The sequence below is a fragment of the Zea mays genome, chromosome 5 (genome assembly GCF_902167145.1).
Source record: "Zea mays cultivar B73 chromosome 5, Zm-B73-REFERENCE-NAM-5.0, whole genome shotgun sequence".
In the NCBI taxonomy this organism is placed as follows: Eukaryota; Viridiplantae; Streptophyta; class Magnoliopsida; order Poales; family Poaceae; genus Zea; species Zea mays.
In genome coordinates this window covers 209390101-209405362 of record NC_050100.1, presented here as the reverse complement: position 1 = coordinate 209405362, position 15262 = coordinate 209390101, and positions in this window count along the sequence as shown.

The following is a 15262-nucleotide window of genomic DNA, read 5'->3' as shown; positions in this document are numbered from 1 at the left end:
AGCCATGTTACATGCAAAGATTGATGAATTAAAGACATGCAAACCCTCTACATCTAGTGTCAATCATGTTTCCATTTGCATGAGATGTAGAGACATTAATGTTGATGATATTCATGATCACCTAGCTTTAATTAAACAATAAAATGATCACATAGCACAACTAACTAGCAAAATTAATGAGCATGAGATATAAAACGAAAAATTTAAATTTGCTAGAAGCATGCTCTATAATGGGAGACGCCCTGGCATTAAGGATGGCATTGGCTTCCAACAGGGAGACAATGTCAAGCTTAATGCCCCTAAGAGATTGTCTAATTTTGTTAAGGGAAAGGCTCCCATGGCTCAGGATAACGAGGGTTACATTTTATATCCTGCTGATTATCCCGAGCACAAGATTAGGAGAATTCTTGCTAAGAAGACTCACTCTATTTCCCATCATGCTTTTATGTATAAGAGTGAGGCTTCTAGCTCTAGGCATTCTACCCATGTTAAAATGCCTAAAAAGAAATCTCCTGTTGCATCAAATGAGCCTAAGGTTTCATTTAAGACTTTTGATGCTTTTTATGTCTTAACTAACAAATCAGGCAAAGTAGTTGCCAAATATGTTGGGGGCAAACACAAGGGCTCCAAGACTTATGTTTGGGTACCCAAGGTGCTTGTTTCTAATGTGAAAGGACCCAAGACCGTTTGGGTACCTAAGAACAAGGCCTAAACTTGTTTTGTAGGTTTATGCATCTGGGGCTCAAGTTGGATCATTGATAGCGGGTGCACAAACCACATGACAGGGGAGAAAAGAATGTTCTCCTCGTACGAGAAAAACAATGATCCCCAAAGAGCTATCACATTCGAGGATGGAAATCAAGGTTTGGTCAAAGGACTTGGTAAAATTGCTATATCACTTGACCATTCCATTTCCAATGTTTTTCTTGTAGATTCTTTAGATTACAATTTGCTTTCTGTTTCTCAATTATGCAAAATGGGTTACAACTGTCTTTTTACGGATATAGGTGTTACTGTCTTTAGAAGAAGTGATGATTTAGTAGCATTTAAGGGAGTATTAGAGGGTTAGCTATACTTAGTTGATTTTAATAGACCTAAACTCGATACTTGCTTAATCGCTGAGACCAATATGGGTTGGCTCCGGCATCGCCGACTAGCCCATGTTGGGACGAAGAATCTTCACAAGCTTCTAAAGGGAGAACACATTTTGGGACTAACCAATGTTCATTTTGAGAAAGACAGGGTTTGTAGCGCATGTCAAGCAGGGAAGCAAGTTGGTAACCACCATCCACACAAGAACATCATGACGACCGACAGGCCGCTTGAGCAGCTCCACATGGATCTATTCGGCCCGATAGCTTACATAAGCATCGGCAGGAGTAAGTATTGTCTTGTAAATGTGGATGATTATTCTCACTTCACTTGGGTATTCTTTTTGCAGGAAAAATCTCAAACCCAAGAGACTTTAAAGGGATTTTTGAGACGAGCTCAAAATGAGTTCGGATTAAGGATCAAGGAAATAAGAAGCGACAACGGGACGGAGTTCAAGAACTCTCCAATTGAAGGCTTTCTTGAGAAGGAGGGCATCAAGCATGAGTTCTATTCTCCCTACACACCTCAACAAAATGGTGTAGTGGAGAGGAAGAATAGAACTCTACTTGAAATGGCGAGGACCATGCTTGATGAGTACAAGACTCCGGACCGATTTTGGGCTGAGGCGATTAACACCGCCTGCTACTCCATCAACCGGCTCTACCTTCACCGAATCCTCAAGAAGACATCCTATGAACTCCTCACCGGTAAAAATCCCAATGTTTCATATTTTAGAGTCTTTGATAGCAAATGTTTTATTCTTGTTAAAAGAGGTAGAAAATCTAAATTTGCTCCTAAGACTGTAGAAGGCTTTTTACTTGGTTATGACTCAAACACAAGGGCATATAGAGTCTTTAACAAGTCCACTAGACTAGTTGAAGTTTCTTGTGAAATTGTGTTTGATGAGACTAATGGCTCCCAAGTGGAGCAAGTTGATCTTGATGAGCTAGATGATGAAGAGGCTCCATGCGTCGCGCTAAGGAAAATGTCCATTGGGGATGTGTGTCCTAAGGAATCTGAAGAGCCTCCACAAGCACAAGATCAACCGTCATCTTCCATGCAAGCATCTCCATCAACCCAAGATAAGGATCAAGCTCATGATGATGAAAATGAAGATCAAGAAGATGAGCCACATCAAGAGGAGGGCAATGATCAAGGGGGAGATGATAATAATCAAGACAAGGAAGATGATCAAGAAGTACAGGGTCAAAGACCGTCACACCCAAGAGTCCACCAAGCGATACAACGAGATCACCCCGTGAACTCCATCCTCGGCGATATTCATAAGGGGTAACAACTCGATCTCTGAAAGGGAAATGTGCCCTTGGGCCATTTCTAAGTATTTTGGTGATTTAGTGTCCAACACAAGTGCCTAAGTGTTAAATGGTGGACAAAGTACAAATCAAGTATAAAGGTATGTTTCTCAGACTTAGTACATTGTTTTAGAGACTAATGTATTGTGTCTAAGTGCTGGAAACAGGAAAAATCAAGTTGAAATTAAAGATGGCTTTGTTCAGCCAAAGTTAGCTCTGTCTGGGTGCACCGGACTGTCCGGTGGTGCACCGGACAGTGTCCGGTGCGCCAGACGGGCTCAGGCGAACTTGCTGCTCTCGGGAAGTGATTAACGGCGTACGGCTATAATTCACCGGACTGTCCGGTGTGCACCAGACTGTCCGGTGAGCCAACAGTCTGCCGGGCCAACGGTCGGCCGCCGAATCCGCGCGCGACGCGTGGCAGAGCCAACGGTCAGAAGGGGGCACCGGACTGTCCGGTGTGCACCGGACAGTGTCCGATGCGCCAATGGCTAGGAATCTGCAACGGTCGGCTTCGCCAAATAAGGAAGGAGATCCGCACCGGACAGTGTCCGGTGGTGCCCCGGACTGTCCGGTGCGCCAGGCGACAGAAGGCAAGAATTGCCTTCCTGTAATGCACTCAACGGCTCCTAGCTGCCTTGGGGCTATAAAAGGGACCCCTAGGCGCATGGAGGAGCACACCAAGTATTCTCTAAGCACCCCTAAGCACCAAGACTTCGATTCCGCGCATTTGATTCTTTGTGATAGCAACTAGAGCTCCATTTGAGTTGTGAACTCGCTGGGTTGTGTTGTGAGCTCTTGTTGTGACTTGTGTGCGTGTTGATACTCTGATTTTGTGTCTTGTGTGCGTTGCTCATCCCTCCCTTACTCTGTGCTTCTTTGTGAACATCAAAGTGTAAGGGCGAGAGGCTCCAAGTTGTGGAGATTCCTCGCAAACGGGATATAGTAAAGCAAAGCAAAACACCGTGGTATTCAAGTAGGTCTTTGGACCGCTTGAGAGGGGTTGATTGCAACCCTCGTCCGTTGGGACGCCACAACGTGGAGTAGGCAAGTGTTGAACTTGGCCGAACCACGGGATAAACCACTGTGTCTATCTGTGATTGATCTTCTTGTGGTTATCGTGTCTTGCAAAGACTCTTATCTAGCCACTTGGCTTTATTGTGCTAACTCCTAACCAAGTTTTGTGGCATTAAAGTTTTAAGTTTTACAGGATCACTTATTCACCCCCCCTCTAGGTGCTCTCAATTGGTATCGGAGCTGTTCTCTTCAAGAAAGGGACTAATCGCCCGAAGAGATGGATCCTAAGGGCAAGGGGATTGTGATCAATGATAAGGAGAAGGAGTCCTTCGTCAACGAGCCGAAAGATGACAAGCATACCGACTCGGGCTCGGGCCACAAACGAAAAGATGGAAGGAAGAAGAAGACGAGGCACATCAAGGAGATCGTCTACTACGACGACAGCGACGAGTCCTCTTCTTCCCAAAAGGATGACGACAATGACTACGAGAAAAAGAAGACGGTTAACTCAAACTTCTCTTTCGATTATTCTCGTATTCCGCATAGCTCGAATGCACATTTGCTTTCCATTCCTCTTGGCAAACCTCCTCACTTTGATGGAGAGGACTACGGATTTTGGAGTCACAAAATGTGTAGTCACTTGTTCTCTCTCCATCCAAGCATATGGGAGATAGTCAAGAATGGAATGAAATTTGATAGTACTGATAGTCCCATGTTCATTAATGAGCAAATTCACAAAAATGCACAAGCTACTACTGTTCTTCTAGCTTCTTTGTGCAGGGACGAATACCATAAAGTGAGCAGCTTGGATAACGCCAAGCAGATCTGGGATACCCTCAAGATCTCACATGAGGGGAACGACGTCACCATGCTCACCAAGATGGAGTTGGTGGAAGGCGAACTCGGGAGATTCACGATGATAAGAGGGGAGGAGCCAACCCAGACGTACAACAGGCTAAAGACCCTCGTCAACAAGATAAGGAGCTATGGAAGCACGCGATGGACGGACCATGATGTCGTCCGCCTAATGCTAAGGTCCTTTACTGTACTTGATCCACATCTTGTCAACAATATTCGTGAGAATCCCACGTATACCAAGATGTCGCCCGAAGAAATTCTTGGGAAATTTGTAAGCGGGCGGATGATGATCAAGGAGGCGAGATACGTGGATGATGCATTGAATGGCCCAATCCACGAGCCTCAAACCGTTGCTCTCAAAGCGACAAGGAGCAAGGAGGCACTACCTAGCAAGGTGGCGCAAGTTGAGGCGGCCGGGCTTAATGAGGAAGAAATGGCCCTTATCATCAAGCGGTTCAAGACGACGCTAAAGGGTCGCAAGGAGCACCCCAACAAGAACAAGACAAAGGGGAAGTGCTCCTGCTTCAAATGTGGTAAGACTGGTCATTTTATCGCAAATTGTCCCGATAATGATAGTGACCAGGAAAAGAAGAGTGGAAAGTGGGAAAAGAAGAAGAACTACAAGAAGGCGAAGGGCGAGGCACATCTTGGAAAGGAGTGGGATTCGGATTGCTCCTCGTCCGACTCCGACAACGAAGGACTCGCCGCCACCACCTTCAACAAGTCATCCCTCTTCCCCAACGAGCATCACACTTGCCTCATGGCAAGGGAAAAGAAGGTAAGCACTCGTAATACTAGTCTTATGCTTCTTCAAGTGAGGATGAGTCTAGTGATGATGATGAAATAGATTATTCATGTTTATTCAAGGGCCTAGATAGAACCAAGGTTGATAAAATTAATGAATTAATTGATGCCTTGAATGATAAGAATAGGTTATTAGAAAAGCAAGAGGATCTTTTGTATGAAGAGCATGATAAATTTGTTAGTGCACAAAATTCTCTTGCTCTAGAAGTTAAAAGGAATGAAATGCTTTCTTGTGAACTATCTACTTGCCATGAAACCATTTCTACTCTAAAAGATGTTAATGATGATTTAAATGCCAAACTAGTAGCAGCAAATAAATCTAACTCTTGTGTAGAACATGTTATAATTTGCAATAGGTGCAAAGATTTTAATGTTGATACTTGTAGTGAACACCTAGCTTGCATTTCTAAATTAAATGATGAAGTGGCTAGTCTTAATGCTCAACTTAAGACTAGCAAGAGTGAATTTGACAAGCTAAAATTTGCAAGGGATGCCTACACGATTGGTAGACACCCCTCAATTAAGGATGGTCTTGGCTTCAAGAGGGAAGTCAAGAACTTAACAAGCCATAAGGCTTCCATCTCCGCCAAGGAGAAAGGGAAGGCCCCTATGGCTAGTAGTGCTCAAAAGAACCATGCCTTCATGTATCATGATAGGAGACATTCTAGAAATGGTTATAGAAATTATGATGCTTTTGATTCTCATGACATGGTTGCTTCTAGTTCTTCTATTATGCATGATAGAAATCTAGCTAGGAGAAATGTTATTAATTACATGCCTAGAAGAAATGTTGTTCATGTTTCTAGGAAAATAATGAATGAACCTTCTACAATTTATCATGCTTGCAATGCTTCATTTGCAATTTGTAGAAAGGATAGGAAGGTGATTGCTAGGAAACTAGGGGCAAAATGCAAGGGAGATAAAACTTGCATTTGGGTCCCTAAGACTATTGTGACTAACCTTGTAGGACCCAACATGAGTTGGGTACCTAAGACCCAAGCCTAAATTTGCCTTGCAAGTTTATGCATCCGGGGGATCAAGCTGGATTATCGACAGCGGATGCACAAACCACATGACGGGGGAAAAGAGGATGTTCTCTTCCTACGTCAAGAACAAGGATCCCCAAGATTCAATCATATTCGGTGATGGGAACCAAGGCAAGGTTAAAGGCTTAGGCAAGATTGCAATCTCAAATGAGCACTCTATTTCTAATGTATTCTTAGTTGAGTCGCTTGGATATAATTTGCTATCCGTAAGTCAATTATGTAATATGGGATATAATTGTCTATTCACAAATGTAGATGTGTCTGTCTTTAGAAGAAGTTATGGTTCATTAGCTTTTAAGGGTGTATTAGACGGCAAACTCTATTTAGTTGATTTTGCAAAAGAGGAGGCCGGTCTAGATGCATGCTTAATTGCTAAGACTAACATGGGCTGGCTGTAGCATCGCCGCTTAGCACATGTGGGGATGAAGAACCTTCACAAGCTTCTAAAGGGAGAACACGTGATAGGTCTAACTAATGTTACTTTCGAAAAAATAGACCTTGTGCAGCTTGTCAAGCAGGGAAACAGGTGGGAAGCTCTCATCATGCCAAGAATGTGATGACAACATCAAGACCCCTGGAGTTACTTCATATGGACCTCTTCGGACCCGTCGCCTATCTAAGCATAGGAGGAAGTAAGTATGGTCTTGTTGTAGTTGATGATTTTTCCCGCTTCACTTGGGTATTCTTTTTGCAGGATAAATCTGAAACCCAAGGGACCCTCAAGCGCTTTCTAAGGAGAGCTCAAAACGAGTTTGAGCTCAAGGTGAAGAAGATAAGGAGCGACAATGGGTCCGAGTTCAAGAACCTTCAAGTGGAGGAGTATCTTGAGGAGGAAGGAATCAAGCACGAGTTCTCTGCTCCCTACACACCACAGCAAAATGGTGTGGTAGAGAGGAAGAACATGACGCTTATAGACATGGCGAGGACGATGCTAGGAGAGTTCAAGACCCCCGAGTGCTTCTGGTCGGAAGCCGTGAACACGGCTTGCCACGCCATCAACCGGGTCTACCTTCATCGTCTCCTCAAGAAGACTTCGTATGAGCTACTAACCGGTAACAAACCCAATGTTTCATATTTCCGAGTTTTTGGGAGTAAATGCTACATTCTAGTGAAGAAGGGTAGGAATTCCAAATTTGCTCCCAAAGCCGTAGAAGGGTTTTTGTTAGGATATGACTCAAATACAAAGGCGTATAAGGTCTTCAACAAATCATCGGGTTTGGTTGAAGTCTCTAGCGACGTTGTATTTGATGAGACTAATGGCTCTCCAAGAGAGCAAGTTATTGATCTTGATGATGTAGATGAAGAAGACGTTCCAACGGCCGCAATACGCACCATGGCGATTGGAGATGTGCGGCCACAGGAACAAAATGAGCGAGATCAACCTTCTTCCTCAACAATGGTGCATCCCCCAACTCAAGACGATGAACAGGTTCATCAAGAGGAGGCGTGTGATCAAGGGGGAGCACAAGATGATTATGTAATGGAGGAAGAAGCGCAACCGGCACCTCCAACCCAAGTTCGAGCGATGATTCAAAGGGATCATCCCGTCGACCAGATTTTGGGTGATATTAGCAAGGGAGTAACTACTCGGTCTCGATTAGTTAATTTTTGTGAGCATTACTCTTTTGTCTCTTCTATTGAGCCTTTCAGGGTAGAGGAGGCCTTGCTAGATCCAGACTGGGTGTTGGCCATGCAGGAGGAGCTCAACAACTTCAAGAGAAATGAAGTTTGGACACTGGTGCCTCGTCCTAAGCAAAATGTTGTGGGAACCAAGTGGGTGTTCCGCAACAAACAAGACGAGCACGGGGTGGTGACAAGAAACAAGGCACGACTTGTGGCAAAAGGTTATGCCCAAGTCGCAGGTTTGGACTTTGAGGAGACTTTTGCTCATGTGGCTAGGCTAGAGTCCATTCGTATTTTGCTAGCATATGCCGCTCACCATTCTTTCAGGTTGTTCCAAATGGATGTGAAGAGCGCCTTCCTCAATGGGCCAATCAAGGAGGAGGTGTACGTAGAGCAACCCCCTGGCTTCAAGGATGAACGGTACCCCAACCACGTGTGTAAGCTCTCTAAGGCGCTCTATGGACTTAAGCAAGCCCCAAGAGCATGGTATGAATGCCTTAGAGACTTTTTAATTGCTAATGCTTTCAAGGTCAGGAAAGCCGATCCAACTCTTTTTACTAAGACATGTGATGGTGATCTTTTTGTGTGCCAAATTTATGTCGATGACATAATATTTGGTTCTACTAACCAAAAGTCTTGTGAAGAGTTTAGCAGGGTGATGACTCAAAAGTTTGAGATGTCGATGATGGGCGAGTTAAGCTATTTCCTTGGGTTCCAAGTGAGGCAACTCAAGGATGGGACTTTCATCTCTCAAACGAAGTACACGCAAGACTTGATCAAGCGGTTTGGGATGAAGGACGCCAAGCCCGCAAAGACTCCAATGGGAACCGACGGACACAACGACCTCAACAAAGGAGGTAAGTCCGTTGATCAAAAGGCATACCGGTCTATGATAGGGTCTTTACTTTATTTATGTGCTAGTAGACCGGATATTATGCTTAGTGTATGCATGTGTGCTAGATTTCAATCCGATCCAAGGGAATGTCACTTAGTGGAGGTGAAGCGAATTCTTAGATATTTAGTCGCTACGCCTTGCTTCGGGATCTGGTATCCAAAGGGGTCTACCTTTGACTTGATTGGATATTTAGACTCCAATTATGCTGGATGTAAGGTCGATAGGAAGAGTACATCGGGGATGTGCCAATTCTTAGGATGGTCCCTGGTGTCGTGGAGTTCTAAGAAACAAACCTCTGTTGCCCTATCCACCGCTGAGGCCGAGTACGTTGCCGCAGTACGGTGTTGCGCGTAACTACTTTGGATGAGGCAAACCCTCAGGGACTTTGGCTACAATCTGAGCAAAGTCCCACTCCTATGTGATAATGAGAGTTCTATCCGCATGGCGGATAATCCTGTTGAACACAGCCGCACAAAGCACATAGACATCCGGCATCACTTTTTGAGAGACCACCAGCAAAAGGGAGATATCAAAGTGTTTCATGTTAGCTCCGAGAACCAGCTAGCTGATATCTTTACCAAGCCTTTAGATGAGCAGACCTTTTGCAAGGTGCGTAGTGAGCTAAATGTCTTAGATTCGTGGAACCTGGATTGATTTATAGCATACATGTGTTTTATGCCTTGATCATGTTCCTTAATGCATTTTGTTGTTTATTTGTGGTGCTCAAGTTGTACAAGCACTCCACGGACCTCACAAGTCCATTTACAACTTGACCCTTTGAGACTAACTGTGTGCTTGAGTTTGCTTAATTTAGTCTCAAAGGAGGTTTGAAAGGGAAAAGGTGGACTTGGACCATGCAAGACTTCCACTGCACTTCGATGAAAGTGTAACTGATTCCAAGTTCATCTTTGTACTCTTATTGCCTTTTTACTCTTAGTTGAAGATTTTGGTGAGGCAATGGGGTTAAAGGGCCAAGATTGATCCCGTTTTGGTGCTTGATGCCAAAGGGGGAGAAAATAAGGCCAAAGCAAGAAATGGATCAGCTACCACTTGAGGATTTTGAAAATAGTAGTCTTGAGGATTTTGAAAATAGTAGAGTTAGAACTTTTGACTTTTGTCTGGCAAAATACTCTTGTTTGTTTCTTATTGTCCAAAATTGGTCTCTTGAGGGGAGAAGGCTTAATTATGGGGAAAAGGGGGAGTTTTTGAACTCTTTGATAAATTTCTATTGAAATATCTCTCTTTATGTTTCAACAAGTGTGTTTGACTTAGAGATAGGAAATTGAGTTTGATTTGCAAACCAAGTGGTGGCAAAGAATGATCCATATATGTCAAATTTGAATCAAAACAATTTTGAGTTCCTATTTGAATTGATTTTGCACATGTTCTACTTGCTTTATGTTGTGTTGGCATAAATCACCAAAAAGGGGGAGATTGAAAGGGAAATGTGCCCTTGGGCCATTTCTAAGTATTTTGGTGATTTAGTGTCCAACACAAGTGCTTAAGTGTTAAATGGTGGACAAAGTACAAATCAAGTATAAAGGTATGTTTCTCAGACTTAGTATATTGTTTTAGAGACTAATGTATTGTGTCTAAGTGCTGGAAACAGGAAAAATCAAGTTGAAATTAAAGATGGCTTTGTTCAGCCAAAGTCAGCTCTCTCTAGGTGCACCAGACTGTCCGGTGGTGCACCGGACAGTGTCCGGTGCGCCAGGCGGGCTCAGGCGAACTTGCTGCTCTCGGGAAGTGATTAACGGCGTACTGTTATAATTCACCGGACTGTCCGGTGAGCCAACAGTCAGCCGGGCCAACGGTCGGCCGCGGAATCCGCGCGCGACGCGTGGCAGAGCCAACGGTCAGAAGGGGGCACCGGACTGTCCGATGTGCACCGGACAGTGTCCGGTGCGCCAACGGCTAGGAATCTGCAACGGTTGGCTTTGCCAAATAAGGAAGGAGATCCGCACCGGACAGTGTCCGGTGGTGCACCGGACTGTCCGGTGCGCCAGGCGACAGAAGACAAGAATTGCCTTCCTGGAATGCACTCAACGGCTCCTAGCTGCCTTGGGGCTATAAAAGGGACCCCTAGGCGCATGGAGGAGCACACCAAGTATTCTCTAAGCATCCCTAAGCACCAAGACTTCGATTCCGCGCATTTGATTCTTTGTGATAGCAACTAGAGCTCCATTTGAGTTGTGAACTCGCCGGGTTGTGTTGTGAGCTCTTGTTGTGACTTGTGTGCGTGTTGATACTCTGATTTTGTGTCTTGTGTGCGTTGCTCATCCCTCCCTTACTCCGTGCTTCTTTGTGAACATCAAAGTGTAAGGGCGAGAGGCTCCAAGTTGTGGAGATTCCTCGCAAACGGGATATAGTAAAGCAAAGCAAAACACCGTGGTATTCAAGTAGGTCTTTGGACCGCTTGAGAGGGGTTGATTGCAACCCTCGTCCGTTGGGACGCCACAACGTGGAGTAGGCAAGTGTTGAACTTGGCCGAACCACAGGATAAACCACTGTGTCTATCTGTGATTGATCTTCTTGTGGTTATCGTGTCTTGCAAAGACTCTTATCTAGCCACTTGGCTTTATTGTGCTAACTCCTAACCAAGTTTTGTGGCATTAAAGTTTTAAGTTTTACAGGATCACCTATTCACCCCCCCTCTAGGTGCTCTCAATCTTGTGTCGCTCATTTTTGTGAACATTACTCTTTTGCGTCTTCTATTGAGCCATACAGGGTGGAAGATGCATTAAGAGATTCAGATTGGGTGTTGGCAATGCAAGAGGAACTCCACAACTTCACAAGGAATGAGGTATGGCATCTTGTTCCACGTCCCAATCAAAATGTTGTAGGGACCAAGTGGGTATTTCGCAACAAGCAAGATGAGAATGGTGTGGTGACAAGGAACAAAGCCCGACTTGTGGCCAAGGGCTATTCACAAGTCGAAGGTTTGGATTTCGGTGAAACCTATGCACCCGTAGCTAGGCTTGAGTTAATTCGTATATTACTTGCCTATGCTACTTACCATGGCTTTAAGCTCTATCAAATGGACGTGAAAAGTGCCTTCCTCAATGGACCAATCAAGGAAGAGGTCTATGTTGAGCAACCTCCCGGCTATGAAGATAGTGAGTACCCTAACCATGTGTATAAACTCTCTAAGGCGCTTTATGGGCTCAAGCAAGCCTCAAGAGCATGGTATGAATGCCTATGAGACTTCCTTATCACTAATGGCTTCAAAGTCAGAAAAGTCGATCCTACTCTCTTTACTAAAACAATTGCAAATGATTTGTTTGTATGCCAAATTTATGTTGATGATATCATATTTGGGTCTACTAACAAATCTACTTGTGAAGAGTTTAGTAGGATCATGATTCAAAAATTTGAGATGTCTATGATGGGGGAGTTGAAGTATTTCCTAGGATTTCAAGTAAAGCAACTCCAAGAGGGCACCTTCATCAGCCAAACCAAGTACATTCAAGATATACTTACCAAATTTGGAATGAAGGATGCCAAACCCATCAAGACACCCATGGGAACTAATGGGCATCTCGACCTTGACACGGGAGGTAAATCCGTAGATCAAAAGGTATATCGATCGATGATAGGATCTTTACTCTATTTATGTGCATCTCGACCGGATATTATGCTTTCCGTATGCATGTGTGCAAGGTTCCAAGCCGATCCTAAGGAAGTTCACCTTACGGCCATGAAAAGAATCTTGAGATATTTAGTTCATACTCCTAAGTTTGGCCTTTGCTACCCCAAGGGATCCACCTTTGATTTAATAGGTTATTCAGATGCTGATTGGGTAGAGTGTAAAATTGATAGAAAGAGCACATCAGGGACTTGTCAGTTCTTAAGAAGATCCCTGGTGTCTTGGGCTTCAAAGAAATAAAACTCAGTGGCTCTTTCTACCGCCGAAGCCGAGTATATTGCCGCAGGCCATTGTTGCGCGCAATTGCTTTGGATGAGGTAAACCCTTAGGGACTATGGCTACAAATTGAGCAAAGTCCCTCTCCTATGTGATAATGAGAGTGCAATCTTCATGGCGGATAATCCTGTTGAACACAGCCGCACTAAGCACATAGCCATTCGATGTCACTTTTTGAGAGATCACCAACACAGGGGGGATATCGAGATAGCTTATGTTAGCACCAAAGAACAATTAGCCGATATCTTTACCAAACCACTAGATGAGAAAACCTTTATCAAACTTAGGAATGAGCTAAACATTCTTGATTCTCGGAACTTTGATTGATACTTTGCACACATAGCTCATTTATGTACCTTTTATCATATCTCTTTCATGTGCTATGACTAATGTGTTTTCAAGTGTATTCCTATGCTAAGTCGTAGATTGAAAGGGAAATGGAGTCTTCGGTGAAGACAAGGCTTCCACTCCACTCTATCGGTATTATTTACCCTTCGCCGTCACTCCGCACCTCTCTCCTCTTTGGTACAATCTTCACTCTTATTACTAGTATCAATGGGGAGAAAGTGAGAGGGCTCATATTTCACTCACATAGTATCCGTTTTTGACGATTCATGCCAAAGGGGGAGAAAGTATCAGCCCAAAGCAAAAGGACCACACCACCACCAATTCCAAAAAGTTTCAAAGTAGTTTTTCAATTGGTATCTTATTTTTGATATATTTCAAATTGGTATGACCACTTTCAAAAATTGGTATCTAAAACCCTCTTGAACACTCAGAGGAGAATTTCATTGAGGGGGAGTTTTGTTTAAGTCAAAGGAAAGGCATTTGGAACAGGGGGAGAAAATTTCAAATCTTGAAAATGCTTCTCAAAATCTTATTCATATACCTTTGACTATTTGCAAAAGACTTTGAAAAAGAATTTCCAAAAGGATTTGCAAAAACAAAACAAGTGGTGCAAATGTGGTCCAAAATATTAAAAGAAAGAAAGCATCCATGCATATCTAATGAAAGTATAAATTGGTTTAATTCCAAGCAACCTTTGCACTTACCTTATGCAAACTAGTTCAATTTTGCACTTATATATTTGCTTTGGTTTGTGTTGGCATCAATCACCAAAAAGGGGGAGATTGAAAGGGAAATAGGGTTAAACCTTTTCCTAAATGATTTTGGTGGTTGAAATGCCCAACACAAATAATTGGACTAACTAGTTTGCTTTAGATTACATGTTCTACAGGTGCCAAAGGTTCAACACAAACCAATAAAAAGATGTAAGTTAGGGTTCAAAAGAAAGGAGCAAAAGAAACCGAAGAGAACCCTGGTCTGGCGCACCGGACTGTCCGGTGTGCCACCGGACAGTGTTCGGTGCACCAGGGAGGATCGACTTCAAACTCTTCACCTTCGGGTTTCTGAGTCCGCGCTCCGCTATAATTCACCGGACTGTCCGGTGTGCCAGCGGAGCAACGGCTCGCCAGCACAACGGTCGACTTCAACGGTCGGTTGACAAGTGAACAGTGCGCAGACAGTTTGCGCAGAGTCAGAGCAGCGCCAGAAGGCGCACCGGACAGTGAACAGTGACTGCCCGATGCGACACCGGACTGTCCGGTGGCCCAGGCTGTCAGAGCTCCAATGGTCGAAACTGCCAGAGCCCTAACGGTTGGGTGACGTGGCTGGCGCACCGAACAGTGTCCAGTGGCACACCGGACTGTCTGGTGCGCCCATCGACAGCAGCCCTCCCCAACGGCTGTTTTGGTGGTTGGGGCTATAAATACCCCCCAACCACCACCATTCAAGGAATCCAAGTTTTCAGCCATTACATTCAATACAAGAACTCCAGACTTCACTCCAAGACACAAATAAGAGATCAAATCCTCTCCCAAGTCCAAAATCACTCCAAACACTTAGTGACTAGTGAGAGAGAGATTTTCGTGTTCATTTGAGTTCTTGTCGCTTAGATCGCTTTTCTTCTTCCCCATTCTTGTTCTCAAGACATTTGTAATCAAAGCACAAGACATCAATTGTATGGTGGTCCGTGTAGGGTCTAAGTGACCCATTTGATTGAGGAGAAAAGCTCACTCGGTCTAGGTGACCGTTTGAGAGAAGGAAAGGGTTGAAAGAGACCCGGTCTTTGTGACTACCTCAACGGGGAGTAGGTTTGCAAGAACTGAACCTCGGTAAAACAAATCACCGTGTCATCCGCTTTATTTGCTTATGATTTGTTTTCACCCTCTCTTTCGGACTCGGTTTTATTTCTACCGCAAACCCCAGCTTGTAGTTGTGCTTAAAGTTTATAGATTTTAGATTTGCCTATTCACCCCCCTCTAGGCGATTTTCATGCTTCGTCTCTCACCTGGTCGTGGCCTGGGTTCAAAGGAAGGCAGGCAGCCCCCAAGTTTCTATGCCGGATTGCTGGAGTCTGTAGCATATTTATCGTAGCATGGGTCCAAGGGCAGCCCCTGAGCCTCTACATAGGGCGAGAGGACGATTGAGGCGTGTCTTGACTTTTCGGTGATATGCCTCTTCATCGCCATCCCACAAGGAGGAAGAAGGGGAAAGCATCATGCTGCCCTCGGTGTTCACCTACGAATGTTGTGTCCTCACACCCCCACAAAATAGTCGAGCTAAGTGAATGATTTGCACCACCATTAACATGTTGTGTTGCCTTCTTTTCTAGGTTTCTCTTTTTGCCCGC